The sequence below is a fragment of the Bufo gargarizans genome, chromosome 8 (assembly GCF_014858855.1).
Source record: "Bufo gargarizans isolate SCDJY-AF-19 chromosome 8, ASM1485885v1, whole genome shotgun sequence".
In the NCBI taxonomy this organism is placed as follows: domain Eukaryota; kingdom Metazoa; phylum Chordata; class Amphibia; order Anura; family Bufonidae; genus Bufo; species Bufo gargarizans.
In genome coordinates, this window is record NC_058087.1 from 51630425 (window position 1) to 51653597 (window position 23173).

The window sequence follows — 23173 nt, forward strand, 5'->3', positions numbered from 1 at the left end:
TAGATGGGAAACGTTTACACAGAGGATATAAAAACTGTGTACAAACACTAATTTCCATGACACACTCTATGTCGTGTGGACAGTAACTGCTGGATTGATCCAAAGGGAAGCATCCAAGTGACTTTGAAATCCATAGTCTGGCTACAAACTTATTTAACAGTTTTGTTCATGGGAAGAGTTTATCATATAAATTTACTGTATGTAATGCATTCATCATCAGAAGGCTCCGGACATTTTTTCTTCTTCTAATGGTTTTTCAACAGGTGCACTTAAAGGGGTTGTCTGGGCTTTTACTATTGATATGATGACCTATCTTCCGTTAAATCATCAATATCAGATCGACTCCCGGCACCCCCGCCGATCAACTGTATGAGGACATGACGCACGTACCATCTCCCTTCTCTCTTCCTGTCTGTATATGGTCTTTGCCATAGACAGCAGCAATGAGCACGGCATGTGCCATCTCATCTTACAGATGATCGGCGGGGGTGCCAAGTGTCAGACCCCGCCGATCTGATATTGATGACTTAACGGAGGATAGCCTGGACAACCCCTTTAATGTTTTGTCCTACACGTTGAATTAATGCCTAATATAATGCCTGCTCTGCTGGTCATGCTACTAGGTACTGTTTTCTAACTATCTATGGCACTAACTACACTTGAGTATATTTTTATGCCCAATAAAATTTGGTCCATTGGTAGAGTAAGAGATTCACTTTTGGTGAATTTAAAGGGCATCTGTCGGCAGATTTGTACCTATTAATGTGGGTGACCATGTGTCTGTTCCATGTGCGAATGGCAGCTAAAGGCATCTGTCTTGGTCCCATCTTCATATGTGTCTGCATTGCTAAATAAAATATGAGCCTCTAGGAGCAACGGGGGCGTTGCCGTTACTCCTAAAGGGGCAGCTGTCTCTGAAACTGCTGTGTCCTCTACACTTTCACAGGGCCAGGCAGTGTAACCATGATCAAACTTCACCTTAACTTCTCCAAAGACAAAGTGGAGAGGGCGCGGCAGTTGTAGAGAATACTGAGCCTGTAGGAGTAATGGCAACGCCCCCTCGTTGCTTCTAGAGGCTCATTTGCATATATAAAAAGTTAATTTTTCTCAGCAATGCGGACACATATGAACATGGGACCAACACAGATGCCTTCAGCTGCCAAATGCACACGTAACAGGTCAGCCAGTGTCATAGGTACAGATCTGCTGATAGATGCCCTTTAAGAAAATAACAGGGGAAATGATTTTGATGCTCTATTCTCTGGACTGAAAAAAATTGCAAATCAGGGAAAAATCTGGCAAAACTATTCACTCAACTCTAGCCCCAACTTCTCCTCCATTGTTTAGAGACGTCATTGACTTTTTAGCTATGTCAGTGCTTAAAAGGGGTTGGAATTGACTGTATCATAAATCACTATGATGCAGTCAGTTGGGAGATGTGGCAGACATATGGGCCATGTTTCCCGGACCAAGCATGGTTTTGTGAATCAGCCCTAACTAGACATAGACATATTACAGCCTAATGAATATTAAGTACTTTAATTTGTCTGATGGTCACTGAAAAAAAAAGGAACAGCAAAGCTTTGGCATTAGCTCAATAATCAGTCTCAACATTTTCTTGGCAACTTAGTTTACTTTGATCCAAACATCCCAACCATATGATCTGACTATATGTGCAAAGTTCACGCTTTGTCTTCTACCCACTTTTCATACAATGTGCTCAGCAGATGAGAAGATCAGAAGCTCGTCAGATTCAAAGAGATAAGGGACAAACTAGAGCCAGCTGTTCCCAAGGACGGCTGATTCATTGCACATGTGTTTGTGAGGGTCTGGGAGAAGGTCTGCTATTGGAACATTTTTTTATGATTGTCCTTCTGCCAGCTTCAGATCTCAGTGCTTCAAGCTGTCTCCTTTTGGGCACATTGTGATCCTAAGCTCCCAGAAGATAAAAAGCCAAATTATTTTAACAAATTCCACCCCGCACAATGTTAGTATATTTTTTTAATGAATACTTAATGTTCTGTGGTAAAAAGAATGAATGAAAAAAATGCTATTTTTGCTTTTATTACTGTTTATAATATTTGGCTTTATGAAAATGGGACTTTCGGCCATTTGCCTCTCAGCCTGAGCTTAAAGGAGTATTCCAGTTACTACAGTCAGGGCCGTAGATAATTTTTTTTCCTGGGGGGGGGTTCAACTTTCTCAAATTATAAAACTTTATCTAGCAGACACACCAGGGTTTGAAAAAAATATACCAGCCATATCATTCCTAAACCAATCCTTTACCTTGAGCAATACCGATTTAGTTGTTTGAAACCATATGGAAAAAACATGTTTTAAAAAGACTCGTAATTGGTACCTACCCACTCCAGTCTGGAGTACAGTCTATGGCACGCATGACACATCACATGCTAGCTTACTCTTGTAATTTGCATAAGAAATTGAGTTTCTTTATTGTTGAGGAGACTAGAGTGCGAGAGACTAGAAAAAATACATCAAACCATGCAGACTGCACAATAAGTGATGTGGACCAGCATGGTGGTGGCCAGTTCCCTCAATTCATAAGAGTCTGGGGGCTGGACTAAATATATGAATTGACACTGTCTGGTGTGGGGGGTGGGGGTGGTGTGGGGGTGGGCTTTGAATCTTCTTGATTTTCTTTTTTAACTATTAATTTTACTTACACTAGTGCTCCAGAGTCTCTGTCTGTCTCTCTCTCTCTCTCAAACTACTTCTTTTTCTTTCTTCTCTCTCTCTTCTAATCTTCTGAGAGCTCCAGGCTCTGTGCTCTGTCAGCCGCCGCCCAGGAGTAGCAGGCACGCGCAGGCAGGAAGCTGGCCGGGGTCCAGACGTACGACAGGCGGAGGCGGAGCCTGAAGGCAGCGTGCATGCCATGTGATCATCAGCGGCATCCCTGCCTGGCTGCCCTGTGTGTGTCTGTGAGTTACTTGTGCCGCCGTACCTGCCCCCCTGCGCTGCCCGGCCCCGCCCTGCAGCCTCCATCACCTCTGTGTGCCGCACTGCCCACGCCGCTATTGCAGGCAGGTTAGGAGGACAGACAGGTTAGGAGGACAGACACTCTGGGGGGGGGGGGTTTGAACCCCCTACCCCCCCCCCCTTATCTACTCTCCCTATAGGGTATAATTAACTGATCCATGGGGGTGTGACATCCCCCCCCCCCCCCCGATCAATGGAACAGAACATGTTCTGTTCCTCTGGAGCGACAGGTCAAGCATGTGTGCTGAGGCTCCATTTATTCTCTGTGTGACTTTGGAGATAGCCAAGTTCAGCAACTTGACTATCTCCAGCAGTCCAATAGAGAATGAACAGAGTGCATGGCACACTCTTGACCTACTATTCCATTAGGACAGGAAAACGGGAACCACGTTCTCAGGATTGGTGGTGATCCAACCTGTGGTCAGTTAGGTATCCCTTATCCAGCCGAAGTGGGATAACTTGTAGTAACTGGAATACCACAAAGTGCAAAAATGAAAATCAAGATTTATGAGAACAGAGACGGGGTGAAGAATATTTTACTATTGGAGCTCCACCATAAAATACAGCATCAGTAAATATAAGTTTGTTAGGCTCGGTCTTTATGGTTTCCATTATTACTAGAGCAATGACAGTTATTCTCACTGATCTTGATGAATTCCATTGACCTCTTTCATGGGTTCACTTTACACATTTTTTCTGGTAGTTTTTTTTTTGTTGCAAAAGCCAGAAGTGGATCCAGTAGGAGGTAGAAGTCTTTCACTCCCTTCCAGCCAACTTCTTTTTTACAGTGTAATGCTTGTCATATTAATTAATGTCATTTTATGTTCTGTATACAAAGTATGGTGGTGTATGGGTAGCACAGCCAGATTTAACAATCCTGGTTCAGCTCGGCAGAAAGCTTGGGTGTGGCTCCTAGTCCTAGATATGCACCCAGCTGAGTCTACAGAGCTCCAGCAAGGAACTCCATGTGCCAAATTCCCCGCCAGATTGGACTAAAGCTACAGAGACTTACTGATCTCTCTACAGAAAGGAAGAAAGAGAGAAAGAAACAAGAAAGTTCAGAAATCGGCATGGCTGAGAATTGGAGTCAATAAGGTATCCTGCTACCTTAGCTATTTAGACTTTAGTGCAGTGAGGGGAATACTAGTAAGACACCCTTAACACTTGGACATGACTTGACCATTTGTAGCTTTAATAAATCAGTATGTCTCAGTTACGAATTACAGACACAATTGCACAAAGTAGGATTGCCAGCCATGGATTCCGCAGGTAAAGACTTAAGAAAGACAGAGAGGAAAGCGTACAATAGTTTCCATCCTTGTCAAATCCATACAAAACCATCTGGGGAAATTTGCACTGCATATTGTGGGAACTGTGTTTTTGCTATCGTTGGATAAAATAAAGCTCCCATTTTGCACTACAAAAAGAGAGACATTTATTCTATTAATTCTGGCCTGGTTACTGACCCCTGTATCATACACTGGCCAATAGACTCTCCACGCCCTCACTTGAACCCATACAAACACTTAACATAACGGGCACCCGAATACCATCAGGAAGATGCCCCAGAACCTGGGTATACCAAAAGGAAAGGAAGGGTGTGCCCTCCTTTCACTGCACATCCCTAGGGAGCGAGAAAATCCACTGTGATTGACCATTACAGCCAGAGCCACTGTTATTACCATTGTTTTGCTCCATCTCCTGCTGGGCTCATTAGATTTATTTTGCTCAAAAACGGCCTCAAAAACCTATGTGTGAACCCATAATAATTATTTTTTATCAAGTATCCACAGCATACCCCCTGAAACTGAAGATTCCTACTCACGCCACTCTGGCCTTCCGCACTGCCCCGGCTGTCTCCCTCTTCCGTTCCCTGCACTGTTTACATTTGGCTTCAGAAGTGATGTGCGGGTTGTGGCTACATCATCACTGCTGAAGCGGGGTCATTGGCTGGAGTGGTGCATGTGACCATGCCCATAGCCACCGGATGTAAAGAGCAAGGGAACCGGAACACGGAGGCAGCAGAGGCAGCAAGGAGGACCATAAGGCAGTGATGTACCATAAGTGGTGGCAGATCACGTAACTGCTATGGGGCCACAGGGGGGAGGGAGCCCTGCACTGAACTCCTTCTATCCTTCCCATGCGGCTGCCACTAGGAAGAGCTCAGTGCAAACAGATTATAACAGCTTCTAATTCAGTAATTTGCAAATGCATTAATTTCCATACACTGAGCACGCCCTAGTGGTGACGGCAGGCAGACAGTTTTGCAATAGATGGGAAGCAGGAGATTTATCAATGTATTTTTGCCAGTTCTCTGATTTGAATACACTGAGAAATATGGTGCCATATTTGTGAAGTAACTGTTCCACGTTTTCTGATATAGAAGTTGGATAAAGTGGGTGAGGCCACATGTGACTTTTTTATTACCATTTTTGTTATAGAAATTTCTCCTTAATAAAACAAAACTTAAATTCTTTAGAAGTCTTGAGCGTTGCACTTTGCATTGCCTGGGAGTGATTGACACATGCATACTGAGAAACTAGATGGGGCAAGAGGGCCCATACTAAGTTTTTCTATAGGGCCATGTGAGGTCTGTGTATGCCCCATATGTGCAGTTACCTCCCTTCTGCAATTGGGGGATGTTGAGCCGCTCTTCTTGCCATCATAGGTTCTCCAGCAGTTATATTACATCAAAAAGGGAAAACCTTTCAACCAGAGCTTGACCATTAATGAATTTTACCTTTTTGGGCTTGAAATCTAAAACCCAAGCTAAAGTTTTTTGCTTTGTCTGTGATTCTCTAGCATATACCAAGTGTCATTAGTCATCTAGTAACTGCTGTATTTAATGAAGCAGCTGCTTGGATAATCTTTCTGTAGTCGTTTAATTTATTAGTATGGTGGCTGAAAGAAAACACAAGCCAGAGCTTGCAAGCTAGTCTGAAATGTGAACGCAAGACCACCTAGGTGTAATCAAGGAGGAGTGTGGGAAAAATCTTATGTGGAAGTATACAATCACATACAAATATATACTCTGCTGACATTCCCATGACATTTATGGGTTATATCAGTAGTAAAAAGATCCAATCGTACACTCTAATGTATACCAAAAGAGTGTTGTTTTTATTTTATTTTACTGTATTTTATTTTACTGTAGTGAAAAAGAAGTATACTGTATGCCACAACTTGTTCCAGTAAACCAAAGCTGTAAAGTGATTTCTGGTAGCGAAGCTGAGCTCTGTAATATACAGGTTTATATGATTTGGGGCATGACTCCTAGGAGAGACAGTGAGAGTCCTGATTACTCTGCCCAGACAGGATGATTGGCAGCCTTCACTGTCCACACCCTGATGCAGAGCGAGCTTTTAGTCATTAGGACTCTTATTGTCTCCCCTAGGAGTCCCGTCAGGGTTTACTCTCCGTTCTACTCAATAATCCTACTCCAAATTGTATAACCAACCCATATATCACAGAGCTCAGCTTCTCTCCCTCTATCATATCCTGCTCTCGAATAGGATAGCAGAAATAACCTGACAGGTTCACTTTAGGATGAGTGGAGCGTAAAAATGTTTTATTTTTGGTGAATTTTTGCTCAAGTTGAGACACTCTGGGGCTCAGCTTATGCCAAAACTAGTGCGAGGATTGTTGGAAGGCATGGTAGAGTCAACCAGCACAAGCATTAACCCCATCCCCATCATGTCAATCTATGCTGATGTCTACGGTCTATTACTCTATGGTCCTAACATATGAAGTTCATCCCCAGGTTCATGTTCTCCCTATAATTATAAGAACTGTTCCTTATGTTTACATGGTGACAATTTGTGAATGTAAGCCTTCCCATCACATAGATGTTGACTTTGACAAATCTTTATTTAAATAATTTTCACTTCCTGTAAGGTTTCCTGAAAAGTTGTGAGGATTTCCCAGTAAACACACTGCTGGTGGCCTTGGAGAGTCCTCTCTCCTTTTTAGGACATGTTGCATAGAGCGCTGTCCTTCTGCATCCAGCTGCACATACAGTAGATAGTCAAGTTCAGCAACCAAAATTTTTTGCAACTGATACATTAAACATATTTCTATATATTTTTCCTATTGTTATTAATTTTCTAGCACTTAGTTGGTCCAATAATCGGGTCCTGTTCTTGTGCAGTGAGACATATGTTCTGATCGTCTAAATTTGATATGATGGCATAGAGCAAATATTTATCTATAAAATACAGCTTTTTGCATGTTAGACGGGTTGTCAATACAACAGAAACGAATGACCTATCTTCAGGATAGGTCATCCATATTAGATTCATGGGGGTCTTACAGCTGGGCCACGCATTGAAAAACTATACAGTGTATGGAGATGCTCTGTATACCATATAATTTTAGGTGCAGCAGCGCGAATATTTCGTAGAATATTCATAGAATATTCATGAATTTGAATATTCGTTATATTCTACTTTTCTTTTACTTGAAAAATCGGCAAGGTAATGATCGCGCAATATGTGAATATTACGCGATCAATACAGGCGTGGGTCAAAAACGAATATATAGCGCTATAGAACTTAGTGTTATATATTAGTTTTTTAGAATATTCGTCAATTTTTTCCATCTGAAGTCATGATTCCTCCCTGCTTAATTTAATGAAGCAGAGAGGAATCATGACTTCAGATGGAAAAAAATGACGAATATTCTAAAAAACTAATATATAGAGCAAAATAGCTAAAATAGTGCTATATTTGTTTTTCTGAATATTCGTAATATTCTAAAACAAGAATATATAGCAATGAATATTTTAAAAAAAATAAACAAATGTAGAGCAATTTAACTAATATAGTGCTATAATCTTTTTTTTTAATAGTTGTAATTTTTTTCCAATCTGAACCTCAGATGAGAAAAAAATTACAACTATTAGACAAAGAAGATTATAGCACTATATTAGATAAATTGCTCTATATTCATTTTTTTTTTGAATATTCGCTATATTGCTATATATTCTTGTTTTAGAATTTTACGAATATATAGCACTATATCAAATATATTTTTTTTTAGAATATTCGTCTTTTTTTTTTCAATCTGTACAGTTGTTCCACTTCGGCATACTCCTCCCCGACAAACATCCCCATCGACATGGGAGCGCCTTGGGGTTAGAATATACCATCGGATCTGAATATTCACAATCTCACTGAGATCGTGAAAACTCAGATCCGATTGTATATTCTAACCCCCAGGCAAGCGTTCCCATGGTGATGGGGACGCTTGCCTGGGGGTTAGAATATACAATCGGATCTGAGTTTTCACGATCTCAGTGAGATTGTGAAAACTCAGATCCGATTGTATATTCTAACCCCCAGGCAAGCGTTCCCATGGTGATGGGGACGCTTGCCTGGGGGTTAGAATATACAATCGGATCTGAGTTTTCATGATCTCACTGAGATCGTGAAAACTCAGATCCGATTGTATATTCTAACCCCCAGGCAAGTGTCTCCGTCACCATCGGAACCCCTGGGGGTTAGAATATACTATCGGATCTGAGTTTTCATGATCTCACTGAGATTGTGAACGCTCATATCCAATTGTATATTCTAACCCCCAGGCGTTCCCATGGTGACGGGGACGCTTGTCGGGGAGGAGTATGCCGAAGTGGACCAACTGTACAGATTGGAAAAAAAAGACGAATATTCAAAAAAATATATATATATTCGATATAGTGCTATATATTTGTTTTTTAGAATATTCGTCATTTTCCCATCTAAAGTCATGATTCCTCCCTGCTTAAGTTGCTTGTGGGCCAATGACTCATTTTCAGATGTTAAAAAATGACAAATATTCGATATAGCAAATATATAGCACTGTATTCAAAATATTTGCGAATTCTCGAAGTTGCGATATTCGAGATAAATATTCGTAATTCGAATATTCGCGCTCAACACTATTCTGCACTGCACCATGGTTTCCATTAAACAGAAACTAGGATGAAAATATGAATAAAGCCATCTCTAAGAGAGATCGGCCTTACCATGACGTTCATCAGCTTGATAAGAAAGGATCATCATGCCCAATTGGAGTGATGTTTAGATTGTACCAGTGTGTAGCTAGGAGAATGGGGGCAATCGGTCATGTGCCATATTCATGAATTTGAATATTCGTTATATTCTACTTTTCTTTTACTTGAAAAATCGGCAAGGTAATGATCGCGCAATATGTGAATATTACGCGATCAATACAGGCGTGGGTCAAAAACGAATATATAGCGCTATAGAACTTAGTGTTATATATTAGTTTTTTAGAATATTCGTCAATTTTTTCCATCTGAAGTCATGATTCCTCCCTGCTTAATTTAATGAAGCAGAGAGGAATCATGACTTCAGATGGAAAAAAATGACGAATATTCTAAAAAACTAATATATAGAGCAAAATAGCTAAAATAGTGCTATATTTGTTTTTCTGAATATTCGTAATATTCTAAAACAAGAATATATAGCAATGAATATTTTAAAAAAAATAAACAAATGTAGAGCAATTTAACTAATATAGTGCTATAATCTTTTTTTTTAATAGTTGTAATTTTTTTCCAATCTGAACCTCAGATGAGAAAAAAATTACAACTATTAGACAAAGAAGATTATAGCACTATATTAGATAAATTGCTCTATATTCATTTTTTTTGAATATTCGCTATATTGCTATATATTCTTGTTTTAGAATTTTACGAATATATAGCACTATATCAAATATATTTTTTTTTAGAATATTCGTCTTTTTTTTTTCAATCTGTACAGTTGTTCCACTTCGGCATACTCCTCCCCGACAAACATCCCCATCGACATGGGAGCGCCTTGGGGTTAGAATATACCATCGGATCTGAATATTCACAATCTCACTGAGATCGTGAAAACTCAGATCCGATTGTATATTCTAACCCCCAGGCAAGCGTTCCCATGGTGATGGGGACGCTTGCCTGGGGGTTAGAATATACAATCGGATCTGAGTTTTCACGATCTCAGTGAGATTGTGAAAACTCAGATCCGATTGTATATTCTAACCCCCAGGCAAGCGTTCCCATGGTGATGGGGACGCTTGCCTGGGGGTTAGAATATACAATCGGATCTGAGTTTTCATGATCTCACTGAGATCGTGAAAACTCAGATCCGATTGTATATTCTAACCCCCAGGCAAGTGTCTCCGTCACCATCGGAACCCCTGGGGGTTAGAATATACTATCGGATCTGAGTTTTCATGATCTCACTGAGATTGTGAACGCTCATATCCAATTGTATATTCTAACCCCCAGGCGTTCCCATGGTGACGGGGACGCTTGTCGGGGAGGAGTATGCCGAAGTGGACCAACTGTACAGATTGGAAAAAAAAGACGAATATTCAAAAAAATATATATATATTCGATATAGTGCTATATATTTGTTTTTTAGAATATTCGTCATTTTCCCATCTAAAGTCATGATTCCTCCCTGCTTAAGTTGCTTGTGGGCCAATGACTCATTTTCAGATGTTAAAAAATGACAAATATTCGATATAGCAAATATATAGCACTGTATTCAAAATATTTGCGAATTCTCGAAGTTGCGATATTCGAGATAAATATTCGTAATTCGAATATTCGCGCTCAACACTATTCTGCACTGCACCATGGTTTCCATTAAACAGAAACTAGGATGAAAATATGAATAAAGCCATCTCTAAGAGAGATCGGCCTTACCATGACGTTCATCAGCTTGATAAGAAAGGATCATCATGCCCAATTGGAGTGATGTTTAGATTGTACCAGTGTGTAGCTAGGAGAATGGGGGCAATCGGTCATGTGCCATGAGGGTTGGTCATCAGGGGATGTGCCAACAAGCCACTTTGCCTGGGCCAAGGTATTTAAATACAGAGTAATTCTAGTGAACAGAAACTTTGCCCCAGGGATGGAAATCCTACTGGCTTAGTGGTTAGCACTGGTGCTGTGCAGCCCTACGGCCCTACGTTTGAATCCTGACCAAGGACAACATCTGTATGGAGTTTGTATCCTCTCCCCGTGCTTGTGTGAGTTTCCGTCTTTACTCCAAAGGTATACTGAGATTACAATCACCCCAAATTTGTGCAATAATTATATGGACAATATTTTTGTTCACATTTTTGGTGCCATAGTGGTGGCGTTAAGAAATCTGTGCTTGTTCCCCCGCGTGTAAATGAACATACATATGTTATTACTATTACTTGTTACTGTCAGTTGCCAGTGCTATGTGGGGGATTTATTTAATAGAGTTAAGGGTCTCAGTGGATTTGGCTTGTGAAAATGTTTGTAATAAACATTTAATTTTGAAGTCGAGAGGGATTAGTCATAACATTAAAGACATCTGTCCGGGCATTAATGCTTCTTAAACAAAGGCATCTCCAGCTGATGGGATAACCCCTTCACTCCCAGCACAGTTTAGTCAATGGTTGTAAACTCCTGAGCACAGTATACTGAGCCCCAATTTACTAAGAAGTGATAAATGAGAATAATGGTGGTCCAGAGTAACTCATGAGAGCCTCCCGGAGGTGATAAGAGCATTGGTGCTCCAATACAAAATTTGTTACAGGACCGCCATTCACCATGTGTGATTTATAATACTGGAGTCTTGTCCTGTGACAGAACAGCCTTTAGGCCCCCTTTGGCACTAGAGCCTAGTGTGGCTGCCATCTCTGAACTCCTTATAGCTATGCTCTTGGATAGGATAAACTTTTCTTCATCTAATCCTAGCTGACCTGAGAGTAAGGCGTCATGGATATGGGATAGATACTTGGATCCATATCAGTATACCAACATTACATGTGATACAATAAAGTTCCATATTCTTCTCCATATTACAGTCAAAAAGCACACGTGTGCATTAGTAGATGCTCCAACAGCAGGCACCAGGTTTAAAAAGATTGTACATGTTGGTATCAGTCAACCCTAGCAGGCATGTTTCTGCTTCACACCGAATCATTTGGATCTGTAGTTCTTATCTGTAGTTTCCTAACAGTTCACAAACATAGCTACATATTTATCCAACTGATAAGAATTTAGCTTTAAAAAGAATTTATGAACTGTCAGGAATTCAGAGATAAGGACTACAGATCCAACTGTCACAGCAGTTCTCTAATGGATTCAGTGTGAGCTTTCTGCTCTCTATGTAATCAGGGACATGGGTCTGACTTAGGCTACATGCACACGACCGTTGTGTGTTTTGCGGTCCGCAAATTGCGAATCCGCAAAACACGGATGGCGTCCGTGTGCGTTCCGGAATTTCCAGAACGGCACGGACAGCCATTGATATAACTGCCTATTCCTGTCCGCAAAACGGATAAGAATAGGACAGGTTAGAATTTTTGGCGGGGTCACGGAATGGAGCAACGGATGCGGTCAGCACACGGAGTGCTGTCTGCATCTTTTGCGGCCCCATTGAAGTAATTGGGTCCGCATCTGAGCCGCAAAAACTGCGGCTCGGATTCTGACCAAAACACAAGACTATGACGTACTGAATGTGCAGAACATGGCCGTCTTAACATTCTGCTGGGATATGTAGTCCTTCAGCTATTCTGGCTTTTGTCTTCTTGTGATTTGGTGTACGCAGAGGATGGAGGCCCAGCATAATCCTAACTATTTGCACCAGGAGGTCTAGGTATTCGTATTCCCATGACATTAATACATCTTCCACTGGGCAGAGATTACAGCAAATGTGAAGACTACAAGGGGAATTTTCATAGTAAGTGTCTCAGTATTAAATGTCACACAATGTTTCATAAAATTCGCCCATCTCTAAAGGGAGGCATTCCCATCACTAGGTATTTCCATCCCTAGGATATGCCATCAATATCGGATAGGTGCCGGTCTCATGTCTGGGACCTATCTCCAGAACAGCACACCCAGAGGGTACAAAGAACAGATTCGGGGCCACCCTCTGTCCACCATTATGGCAGTCCCATAACGATGAATATAGAGCTGCCTGCGCTTGCACGGTGGGCTCTCCATTCACCACTACGGGAATTCCAAAAATAGACATGCGCTCTGTGTGCACCGTGTGCTTGCCTTTACTTTGAGGTGGCCCTTCTCTAGATAAGAGTGCTTCCCATCTATCCCACACCCACACCTAGCGACATGCCATCAATGTCCTAGATGGGCCAATGCCTGTTCTGTCTAGAGATGTTGTTCCTCTTTCTTCAGCACCTCTTTACTGGAGTAAGATTTCAACAAGATTTGCATATTTTTAAACTGTCTGAGTTGGTGGCCTGCACGCGTCACCGCTGAGGCCGTTGATTGGCTGGCACTAGTGACATACATGTAGACAGCACAACACACGTCCGGTCCAGCGGGGACCAGAAGCAGAGCAGAAGGAACCTCAGCACTGGAAACGGAATGTCGGTGACAAGTCATGTCTTTTTGTTTAACCTCTGTTTCCACTTTTGGAGGGTGGTTATTAGAATAAATCACTTGGTCCAAGTTTTACAATCTGCAAGGTTCTAGGGGGAAAAGGATTTGGCGGTTTAACCATTTTAGCATTAAGTACCTCCTGTGTTTCTATTGTGTAATTTACCTGCAGGTAATATGATTTTTTATTGTACTTCATTACTGATAAATGAGAATTGAAACACACACACTGTACTTGAGGTTTTGGCTCCACTCAGAATTGTGTTATATGCTAACTGCACTTGTATGATAAAATTACATATGGGGGGAAAAAGGTTCAAATGAAATGTCATGAGTTAAATTTGACTCAATGGGGCAGTTTTACTAATCCTGCAGATGGTGCAAGCTTAGACAAGTTGTCTAGACCTGCACCAGATTTGTCACAGGGGCCCAGGCTGGATGATAAATCTGGTGCAGGGATAGATGCTTTTCTCTGACTATACCAATTACTGGTTGGTGTACTTCGAGACAGAATTTTAGTCCAGAATTATGGCTCAAGTTTGGCACAAAATTTCACCTCTTGGCCCATGCCCTTTTCTCGTGAAGCCAGATGCGTCAAATTGTTCCACAGATGCGTCAATTTGTTCCACATTTTGTCTTAATTTAAACCAAAATGTCGGTGCTCTCAAATTAGTAAATATGTGCCAATGTATTCTCATGTACTGCAAAAATCTGAGGTTATCTATCACTATTGGGTCTTATTTTCCCCACAATCTATTCACATGACATTTAAGAGATTTAATCATTACAAAAGCTTATCTCCTATCCATAGGATAAGAGATGTGTCTGGTTGGCAGGGGTCCAACTCTTGGGGCCTCCACCAATCACAAGAATGGGGATCTTGTGCGGTGACCACTCAACTGTTGTGTAGGCTGACCTCTCAACTGTTATGGGTCCCAGGGGGAGGTGGGTGTGCTTGCAGCACTGAATAGCGTCTTCTTTTTACTAAGAAAACACTGTATTTTCATGCCGCTGCCAGTAGGGGCAGCTCAGTGCAAGTCAATGGGAAAATTACAAATTCCTAAGCACTGAGCTCCCCCTAGTGGTGGCTGCAGGCAGTTAGCTTTATGATAGAAGGGAAGAAGATGTATCAATATATTTATTCCAGTTGTCTGGCATGAACACATAGAGAAATACGGTGGTCAGAATGAGCACCATAATTATGAAGCAACTTTTCCACTTTTTCCACCACAGAAAAGAATTACATTTATTTAGTCTTAATAAGAGACATCAAAGGGGGGACATGATTAACCTTCATAAATGACTCGTACTAAAAAGCTTGCACACTATAGGAAAAAGCATCAGCCCCTCTGGTGGACGGGACCGTGGGAGCTCACGTAGGCTGGTGCTTTTTCCTATAGTCTGCAAGCACGACCACCACTGATGGATTGCAGGGTGGTCTGTTACCATGGAAAGAAGCAGTGTATAATGTGATGGAAAAATTAATCCAGCCAGCAAAGGAAGCAATATGGACAATCACAGTACATTAGTAAGTGCCTTGTATCAACATTCTCTACATGATAGATGCCACTTACTGAAGTGAGACAACCCCTTTAACCATGTGACTATGTAGGAAGTTAGATAAAGTTGGTGAGGTGGAGCTCAACATTTTTATTACATTTTAACTTAAAATGTATGCTTAATTAAAAAAAAAAATAAACTCATCAGGAGTCTGGGTCATTGTGCTTTGCTCTGCCTGGGAGTGATTGTTGCATGTGTACTAGGAAACTGGATGGGGCAAGGGGACCCTATAAGATCTGTGTACTACCTTGGTCCCATGTCCACCATTTGAATACAGGGGTCACAGCTTTGCACTGCTCCATTCAACCCAGGACTCCAGAGGAATACAAGTGCTTGGCTACCTGCAGCGGTGACCACTACTCTATTCAAATGGTGGAACACGCGGTCCCCATTCTCTTGATGGTAGAGGTCACTGAATAGCTGTAGAGGCCCCGTGGACGTTATCACTGCAGAATAAGTACCACTGGAGCGGTGGTGCTGGAGCTGCAGGGGACAGATGAGTATTCTTCTTTTATTTTATCCCACCCCCTACTTGTAGCCATTTTGTCTAAAATCCAGGACAACCCCTTTAACAGTTATAGGCAAGAACTGAAAATGCTCCTCCGAACACCACCCATTTTCATGCACTAGAGCTGTTTTACACTGAACATAAACTGACTACGAAGCAGGACAGAGCGCCTCGATCGTGTCACCAGAAGTGACATTAAATTAGGGACCTGGAGAAGCTCTTGGACACAAAGAAGAAAACTCTGCAAGGACTGAAATTAACTCCATATACTTGTACAGGCAGCATCCCTGTGGGTTCTTCTCCGTAAGGGCTCATGCACACGACCAAATGTATTTTGCGGTCCGCAAATATGGATCCGCAAAAAATACTGATGACGTCCGCGTGCATTCCGTATTTTGCGGAACGGAAGAGCTGGCCCCTAATAGAACAGTCCTATCCTTGTTCGTAATGTGGCCAGTAATAGTTTTAATAATTTTTTTGCGGAACGGAAATATGGACATACGGAAATAGAATGCACACGGAGTAACTTAAGTATTTTTTTGCGGACCCATTGAAGTGCAAAAGAAACGGAACAGACACGAAAAATAGATACGTTTGTGTGCATGAGCCCTAATTCCTACATCAGTGGCTTCCACCACCTCTATTAATGACGTTGGTAAAACAGATGTGAAATAATAAAAAAGCGGAGACTTCCACCAGGCACTCCTCAGCAGGACGCTTGACAGAGAGAGAGACTGTAAATGAAATAGTGCCTCCTGCTGAACTGAAATTGGAACTACAACTGCACATGAACAGGAACCAGATGGTTTGCAACATAAAGCACATAGGTCCCCCCAGCTTTTAGATGACATGATCCATTACATCATCACCTAAAAAACGTCCCGCAATCCTTTACAGTCACAAATTATCGGGAAGAATACGAAGCTGATGGAGACAGGTCAGTAATCTATGGACGGTGTAATTTGTATTGCCGCAGAATAGTTCCGTAGCACACATAATGTAAAATTGCGCGTATAGAAGTGTAACAGCAGGGTGTTTCTATGGCTTTTATTGGTATGTGTGCCTCATATACATATCCTCTGCTTTGTTATACACGTCTGGCAAAGAAGGAGTTATCATGGGTGTCTGGGATACAGAACTGATGTGTCTGCTTCTGATGCCAGCATTTCTCTGCCCCTAAAAACTCTCCATTTATGGAAAGCTACTGACTTCCCCGCACACGATACTCCAACGGGGAGAAGATTAACCCTTACAGATATATGGGCTACATGTTCCAGCACTAATATAGAGAAGATACAAAATGGACACATTGTAGAACATCTTCCCTAGATTTATTAATTATCGTGCTTTCTTTATAAAATCCCTACACTTATCAATGTCTCTGCTTGCTGTTAATGAATTGAAACCTTCAGTGTCTACTTCAGTCCCGGTCATGTGATGATCAGGCAGGTGCACAGCTCGTTACAAGGCTTCATTTACACAGTGCAGATATGGCCAGTCTTTTGCGTCAGTGAGTGAACGTAACTATTTTTATTTATTTTTTATTATGCCTAGCGGTAGTTGGAGTGCCCTTGATGCTAGGTGTTGGTCTGGGTGCAGGGCCGGAGAGCAGGTGCAATGGCCAGAAAATGGTGGAGTCACTAACCAGGCCAGTTGGTATTTATAAATAAGTCTCTCTTTATTAAAGTGTATAATAGGAGGAGTAGTATATCCAACATGGCACATAACACAATGCAATCGTTCCCCAACAGCAGTGTATGGACAGCAGTAATGATGGAGGTTGTAGTACTCCTTCTCTCTGTCTCTCTAAAGTCTTTCTACCGAACCTGAGGCATGCAATGAGGTGCTTGTTAAATGCCACTGAAAATTCCTGGACTGATGTAGACTTAAGATACAGTTGACCAAACTGTCTCAAAATGTGGACGGGTGATGTAGCAATATTCCCTCTCACCGTGATATAAGGTCTCTCTGCCATAAATGTGTACAATACTTTTCCTTTTATCTGGAGCACTTTTGGTAATAAAGTTGCTTCTTTGGCTATAGAAGTCTCTGAAGGTTCTCTGAGCTCACAACAAGTTCTGAGGAGTTTGCACATGTAGGTCTTCACTGTAGAACAGCTAGACTCTTTATTCTGACTAACCAGGGGGCAGACCCAGGTACATCTCCTGGCAATCTAACAGGATGAGCCACTGTGGTTAACCCCTAAGGTGGATTTACACGTCCAGACAATCAGTTCGATTATCAGAAATAATCCTTCAAACGCTCGTTCCGAACAATCTGCGTTAAGGTGCTGCAGATCTCCAGATGAACGGGTTAAATGTTCGTTCATTGGCTGAAATGATTACGTTAGTGCAGGCACATAAATTATCGCTTCTGGGCAGCAGATCGTGGTGTCTAAAAAGCGATCTGCTGCCCAGAAACAATGCAGCTGTATGAGGACAAGTGATTGCAAGAGCGATTCCCTCATCCTCATACTGTGGAGGGGATCGCTGCGTGTAAATACAGCGATCTCCTCCACTGAACGAGCAGCCGTCTGTCGGGAAGGAATGCTTCCTTCCAAACAATCTGCTGCTCCTCTGCACGTGTAAATGCACCTTCACTGTCCAAATGATGCTACCAGGTACACAGATATAGCAAATCACAACATTTAACTTATCAGCAATTAACCCTTTATAAAATTCTGTAAGAGGAAACCTCCTTTCACGCAAACTATCGAGCAATTCATGTAAAAAGAAATTTGAATCTGGCAATCACTGAGGTGATGGAAAGACCAATAAGCCCAAGGGTGAAAGGATTTCATGGTTTGATTTAGTAAATCCAGGGCAGCAGCTACTCTGCTTATTAATGCCAAAAACTCTCCGCTCCATAAATCTGTTAGGAAGTTGTTGGAATGAATGACAAACAACACAGGTTTGTATGATGGACATACAGCGGTTCCCTGGACAATTAGATGTCTGTGATTGCCCATAACCAGCAAGACAAAACTGGATTAAAAAAAACATAAAACTAAACTGTTACTGTAAAGGAATAGCTCCAAATATGAATTCATACTTCAGTATAGTGGTCAGCCTGTGACACCGACTCGCATGGATTGTAGAATTATATGCTATAAATATTTCTATTTATTGTATGAATCATATTTTGAGGATTCCTAAAACCTTGTGGCCTTGATGTAAAAAGAAATGGTGCAGTCATCAGAGTGGGAGTAAGGTGGGATGATGCTGTCTGTGGACCAGGGTGTGGTGTACTCGCTCTCACGGTCTACTGGTGAGACATAGACCTTGGTCAGGGAAAAAGTGACAGATGTGCCTTAAAAATGTGATTTGTATTACAAATCCCTACAGTCAAAGCATCTGTATTTGTAAAACCCATTTATGCTTTGTATATACACAATCAGGTGTTTGTATACCCAATACTGTATTGTGTATTCCAATCATGTATTATATGTACAGCCCATCCTGTATTCTGTGTATACCCAGTACTGTGTTCTATGTATATCCAATAATGTGTTCTATGTATACCCAATGGTGTATCGTATATTCCAATCATGTATTATATGTACAGCCCATCCTGTATTCTGTGTATGTCTAATCCTGCGTGATATTTATACCCAATCCTGTGTGATATGACTACCATATCCTATGTTCTATGTATACTCTATGCTGTATGTATACCCAATCCTGTGCGCTATTTATGCCAAATCCTGTGTTCTGTGTATACCCAATATTGTGTGATATGTATATCTAATGTGTTTTTTGTATATCCAATAATGTGTTCTATGTATACCCAATCGTGTGTGATATTTATACCCAATTCTGTGTGATATGAATACCGTATCCTGTGTTCTATGTATACTCTATCCTGTATTCTATGTATACCCAATCCTGTGTCCTATTTATGCCCAATTCTGTGTTCTGTGTATTCCCAATTCTTTGTGATATGTATACCCAATCCTATGCGCTATTTATGTCGAATCCTGTGTTCTGTGTATACCCAATCCTGTGTGATATGTATATCTTATGTGTTTTTTGTATATCCAATAACGTGTTCTATGTATATTCAATCCGGTGTGATAGGTATACCCAATCCTGTGTCCTATTTATGCCACTTTCCGTGTTCTATGTATATCCAATCCTGCGTGATGTGTATACTCAATCCTGTGTTCTGTACATACCTCTGTATTAGAGAAAACTTTCAGCCTTGGCTCAGATTCACAGGATTCAGATATGGTCAATACTACTGCCATATAAAAACGGAAAGTGTTCAGTGCTCCTACCTTTCTCACTACTTACTGAGCATGAGTAATATTTATATTACCTACCATTACCTATTATCACCTCCTTCAGTGGCCCTGGTAATTTACTTTAATTTGTACTTTTATCTGTCCACATAGCAATGTCTGTGCTTTGCCAGAGCCATATGATGACATAAGCAGAAGGACGTTACACCAGCATGGGTGCGGTCTTCTTGGCAGAAGCTCCTGGTTTACACGGCTGGTCAAAAGAGCCAACTTGTAAGGCGGGAATTTTAAAATATAACTATGACTTCCATTTTTATGGACAGTAGTCATGTCATATGTCAAACTGCCCACTTAATTTATCGTTATTTTATTTAATGCACTTATATAGCGCTACTATATTCCACAGAGCTTTACAGACATTAGCATCAAGCTGTCTGCAAATAAGGCTCGCAATCTAAGTTCCCTATCAGTATGTCACTTTAAAGTATAAGTAACATACATAACGTGTAAGCATGTAACATATGAATAAAGATGTACCCTACTTAATGTATAAAAGAGGACACATATGGATCCAAATATTTAATAACCAATCTATCCTGGCCAAGAAGATAACATAATATACTGTATATCCTTGTCATCCCATACGGCAGAAGGCTGTCAAGGCATGCTCGGAAGTTAGGGACCATTGGTCTATAGTCGTCTATCCTCCTGATTTCACTGATTATAATACCCTGATACAACTTGACAAGAAATGTAGAAATAGACATAAGTTCAATAAGAAACTCTAAGAAAATAATGCATCTACAGAGATGTGTCATTTTACCCTACAATGACAACTTTAAAAAGTAGTATCACACATCATTTATAGGACTGCCCTTTCAACCTTTTTCATATTTCAAATCCCACCAATGATTTACGATGTCAGGGTTCTTCTGAGTAGCCTATGAGAAGGTCCAACCAGATACAGTGGTAACAAAATGTGATGCTGCTGACCATCAAAAAATGATTCTGTTCTGTACTAATGGTTTTTAGCAAGCTGGGACCATAAGGTGTTAGACATGTGGGGGTTCCTCCTGGCTGTAGAAGATATGCCCAGGCTACTCTAATATCAACAGTGTCGAAATGGGAATGGTGAGAAGTAATATGACATTAACCTATATTGCTCCATTGGTATCATAAATGCATACAATGGTAATACATGGCTCTTATGATGGTAACTCTACTTAAAACGTTACGATCATTTTCCAGCCAGAAAGGAGCTAAAACCGTTTTCCATATGAGGCCACGGACTAGTTAGACACACCCCTGTATACTGTGTAAGGGTGTGTATCATGGGGCCATCTCACATTTTATTAAACAGCAATCGACATGTAGAATGTGCATGAGGTCAAACAGTTAACATGAACTTACATGAATAAAACCAGATAGCAAACAATGTAAGAGTGCTGTCAAACTGAGTCAAAAAAAAAGCAGAGACATTGCAGCAGTTGTAAAGAAAAAAAATCCCTATGCATATGTTATATAGCTATCTATCCAGAGCAGTGTTCATCAATCAGTGGCTCAGACGCCACATGTCCCCCTAGGTGTGGCTCGCCAACTGGTGGTTGCTACAGGTAATATTGTTCACTACTGGAACCATGGATACCATAGTATTACTAGAACCTGGCACAAGGGTAAGACCTATACCACGTAGGTTCCTCTCTTATGTCCATTGTGGCCAAACACCACCCAATGTGTTTGAAAGTGGCTCATGACCAACAAAAGGATGGGGACCTATGATCTTGAGAAACAGTATATATATCTACAGAGTTTCAATCAAGGACCACATACACTAACAGAGTGTACCGATGTATAATTATGTGGACTTGAGGTAGGCAGTCTGTGGTTGACCAACTGCTGTGAGACTATGTGTTTTAGCAAATAAAACATATATCTGGTGGTTAGGCAGTGGTGGAGATTGTAGTCCTGTAATATGGTCAACCATAAATTGTCCCAAAGTGGTCTGTTATGTGATACATGAAAAATATAGGTGATAGATACCGTGACTGAATGCAACAACCTTAAGATGCAAGCACAAACATGAGCACAAGACAATCATATAAAAAAAAAAAGATACAACAATGCAAATACAAATTGCAAAAAAAAAGACAAACAAAAGCAGCATAGACCAAATGTGCAAGATACACTGATCAGTGACAAACAGTAAAACACAAAACACCTCCAAATACTTAGAGAAGAGAAGCAGAAAATGTGGAAGCCATGACGATGATTAATCAGGTAGAGTGCTTCATAAATCACAACATATAGCCAGTCCTAATATAGGGCAGATGACAAAACCATAGAAATGCAGAGCATTAGGAGAAAATACTCATTTATATTGCATTTCAAAGTCTACAAAAGTGATTCCTAGAAGACCAGACACACCTACATGGCAATGAGGAACTGATGGAAGCCAGCTACACATCTGTCTCCAGGATTCCTCCCCTCTCCCGTGCTCTGCATCTTGTCATTTTTAACTATCTCATTGCACAGCGGATAGCAAAACTAATCTCATTTGGCCAAATGTAACAGAGTATCAAATACCAAGTTTTATTACACTTGGGTACAAGCCCTGTTATAGCAGATATTGGACCTACAGCTGATCATTAAACACTTGTGTATGATCAATTTATACAACACTAGATTACAATCTCTTTACTGTTCTTTATTGTATTGTGCTATATTGCATTATACTGATATCAGTCTGTCTGTCTGTCTGTCTGTCTGACTCTCTCATTCATTCCCTGCACTCCCACTGGGTAGCACAGCAGCAGCATCTAGTAGTGTCGCTCCTTGATGTCTACAGTCTGCACACTTTTATACCTGAGTTAAAATAATGCATTAGATATACCTGCAATATAAGGATGAGCGGACAACCTCAGCATTGGAGCATCTCTGCTGAGTCTGCTCCTTCATTCTAGTAAAATACATGCATCGTCTTGAGGAAAATGCGTATGTTCTGAAATAGTTATTGGCTATATTATATAAGTTAGAATACATTTTCTTGTCATACCCCTGAGCTGAAGCGATAGAAGATAACTTGTCAGCTTCACACTTGTGTGCCAGTCATGTTCCTCAGGCCGGATCCCTCTGATGCTAGTTTCTCCTATGGGTAATGGGAAGGACAGTAGAGGCGTCCAGCTGCAGAGATTGAAGGAAGCAGCACAGGACTGAAAGAGAGAAAGCCAGTCCCTCACAACCCCTGCCCAAATGAGAAGCAGTTCAAAATACCCTCCCCCTCTGAACCTGCCCTCCCCCCCACCTTCCCTCTAACCTGCCCCCTCTTTTAAAACTTTCCCCATCTGGCTCCTATCACAGGCTGAAGTCATTGCTTTATGTTTAACCCTCAAACCGTTGTGGAACTTATGTATCATAACCACCACCAAATCCTCTGACTTTGTAAATGAAGCAAAACCAAGGTGGTCTGTTCTGGACAGAATTGTCTAACCGT

The 23173-nt window shown here is 41.1% G+C and overlaps 1 protein-coding gene across 6 annotated transcripts in view; it reads right to left on the reverse strand.

The window, feature by feature from the left end:
* The window catches only part of COL6A3 (collagen type VI alpha 3 chain), a 110016-nt gene extending 87130 nt beyond the window's left edge, over positions 1 to 22886 (reverse strand). For 3 of the 6 annotated variants that reach the window (XM_044304868.1, XM_044304866.1, XM_044304865.1), the window contains exon 1: positions 22736 to 22885. The gene's annotated coding sequence lies outside the window, so the exon portion shown is untranslated. Of the gene's footprint in view, positions 1 to 22735 lie in introns of all 6 variants that reach the window. The other 3 variants (XM_044304867.1, XM_044304864.1, XM_044304869.1) reach the window with 2 other exon arrangements.
* Positions 22887 to 23173: the final 287 nt, after the last annotated feature.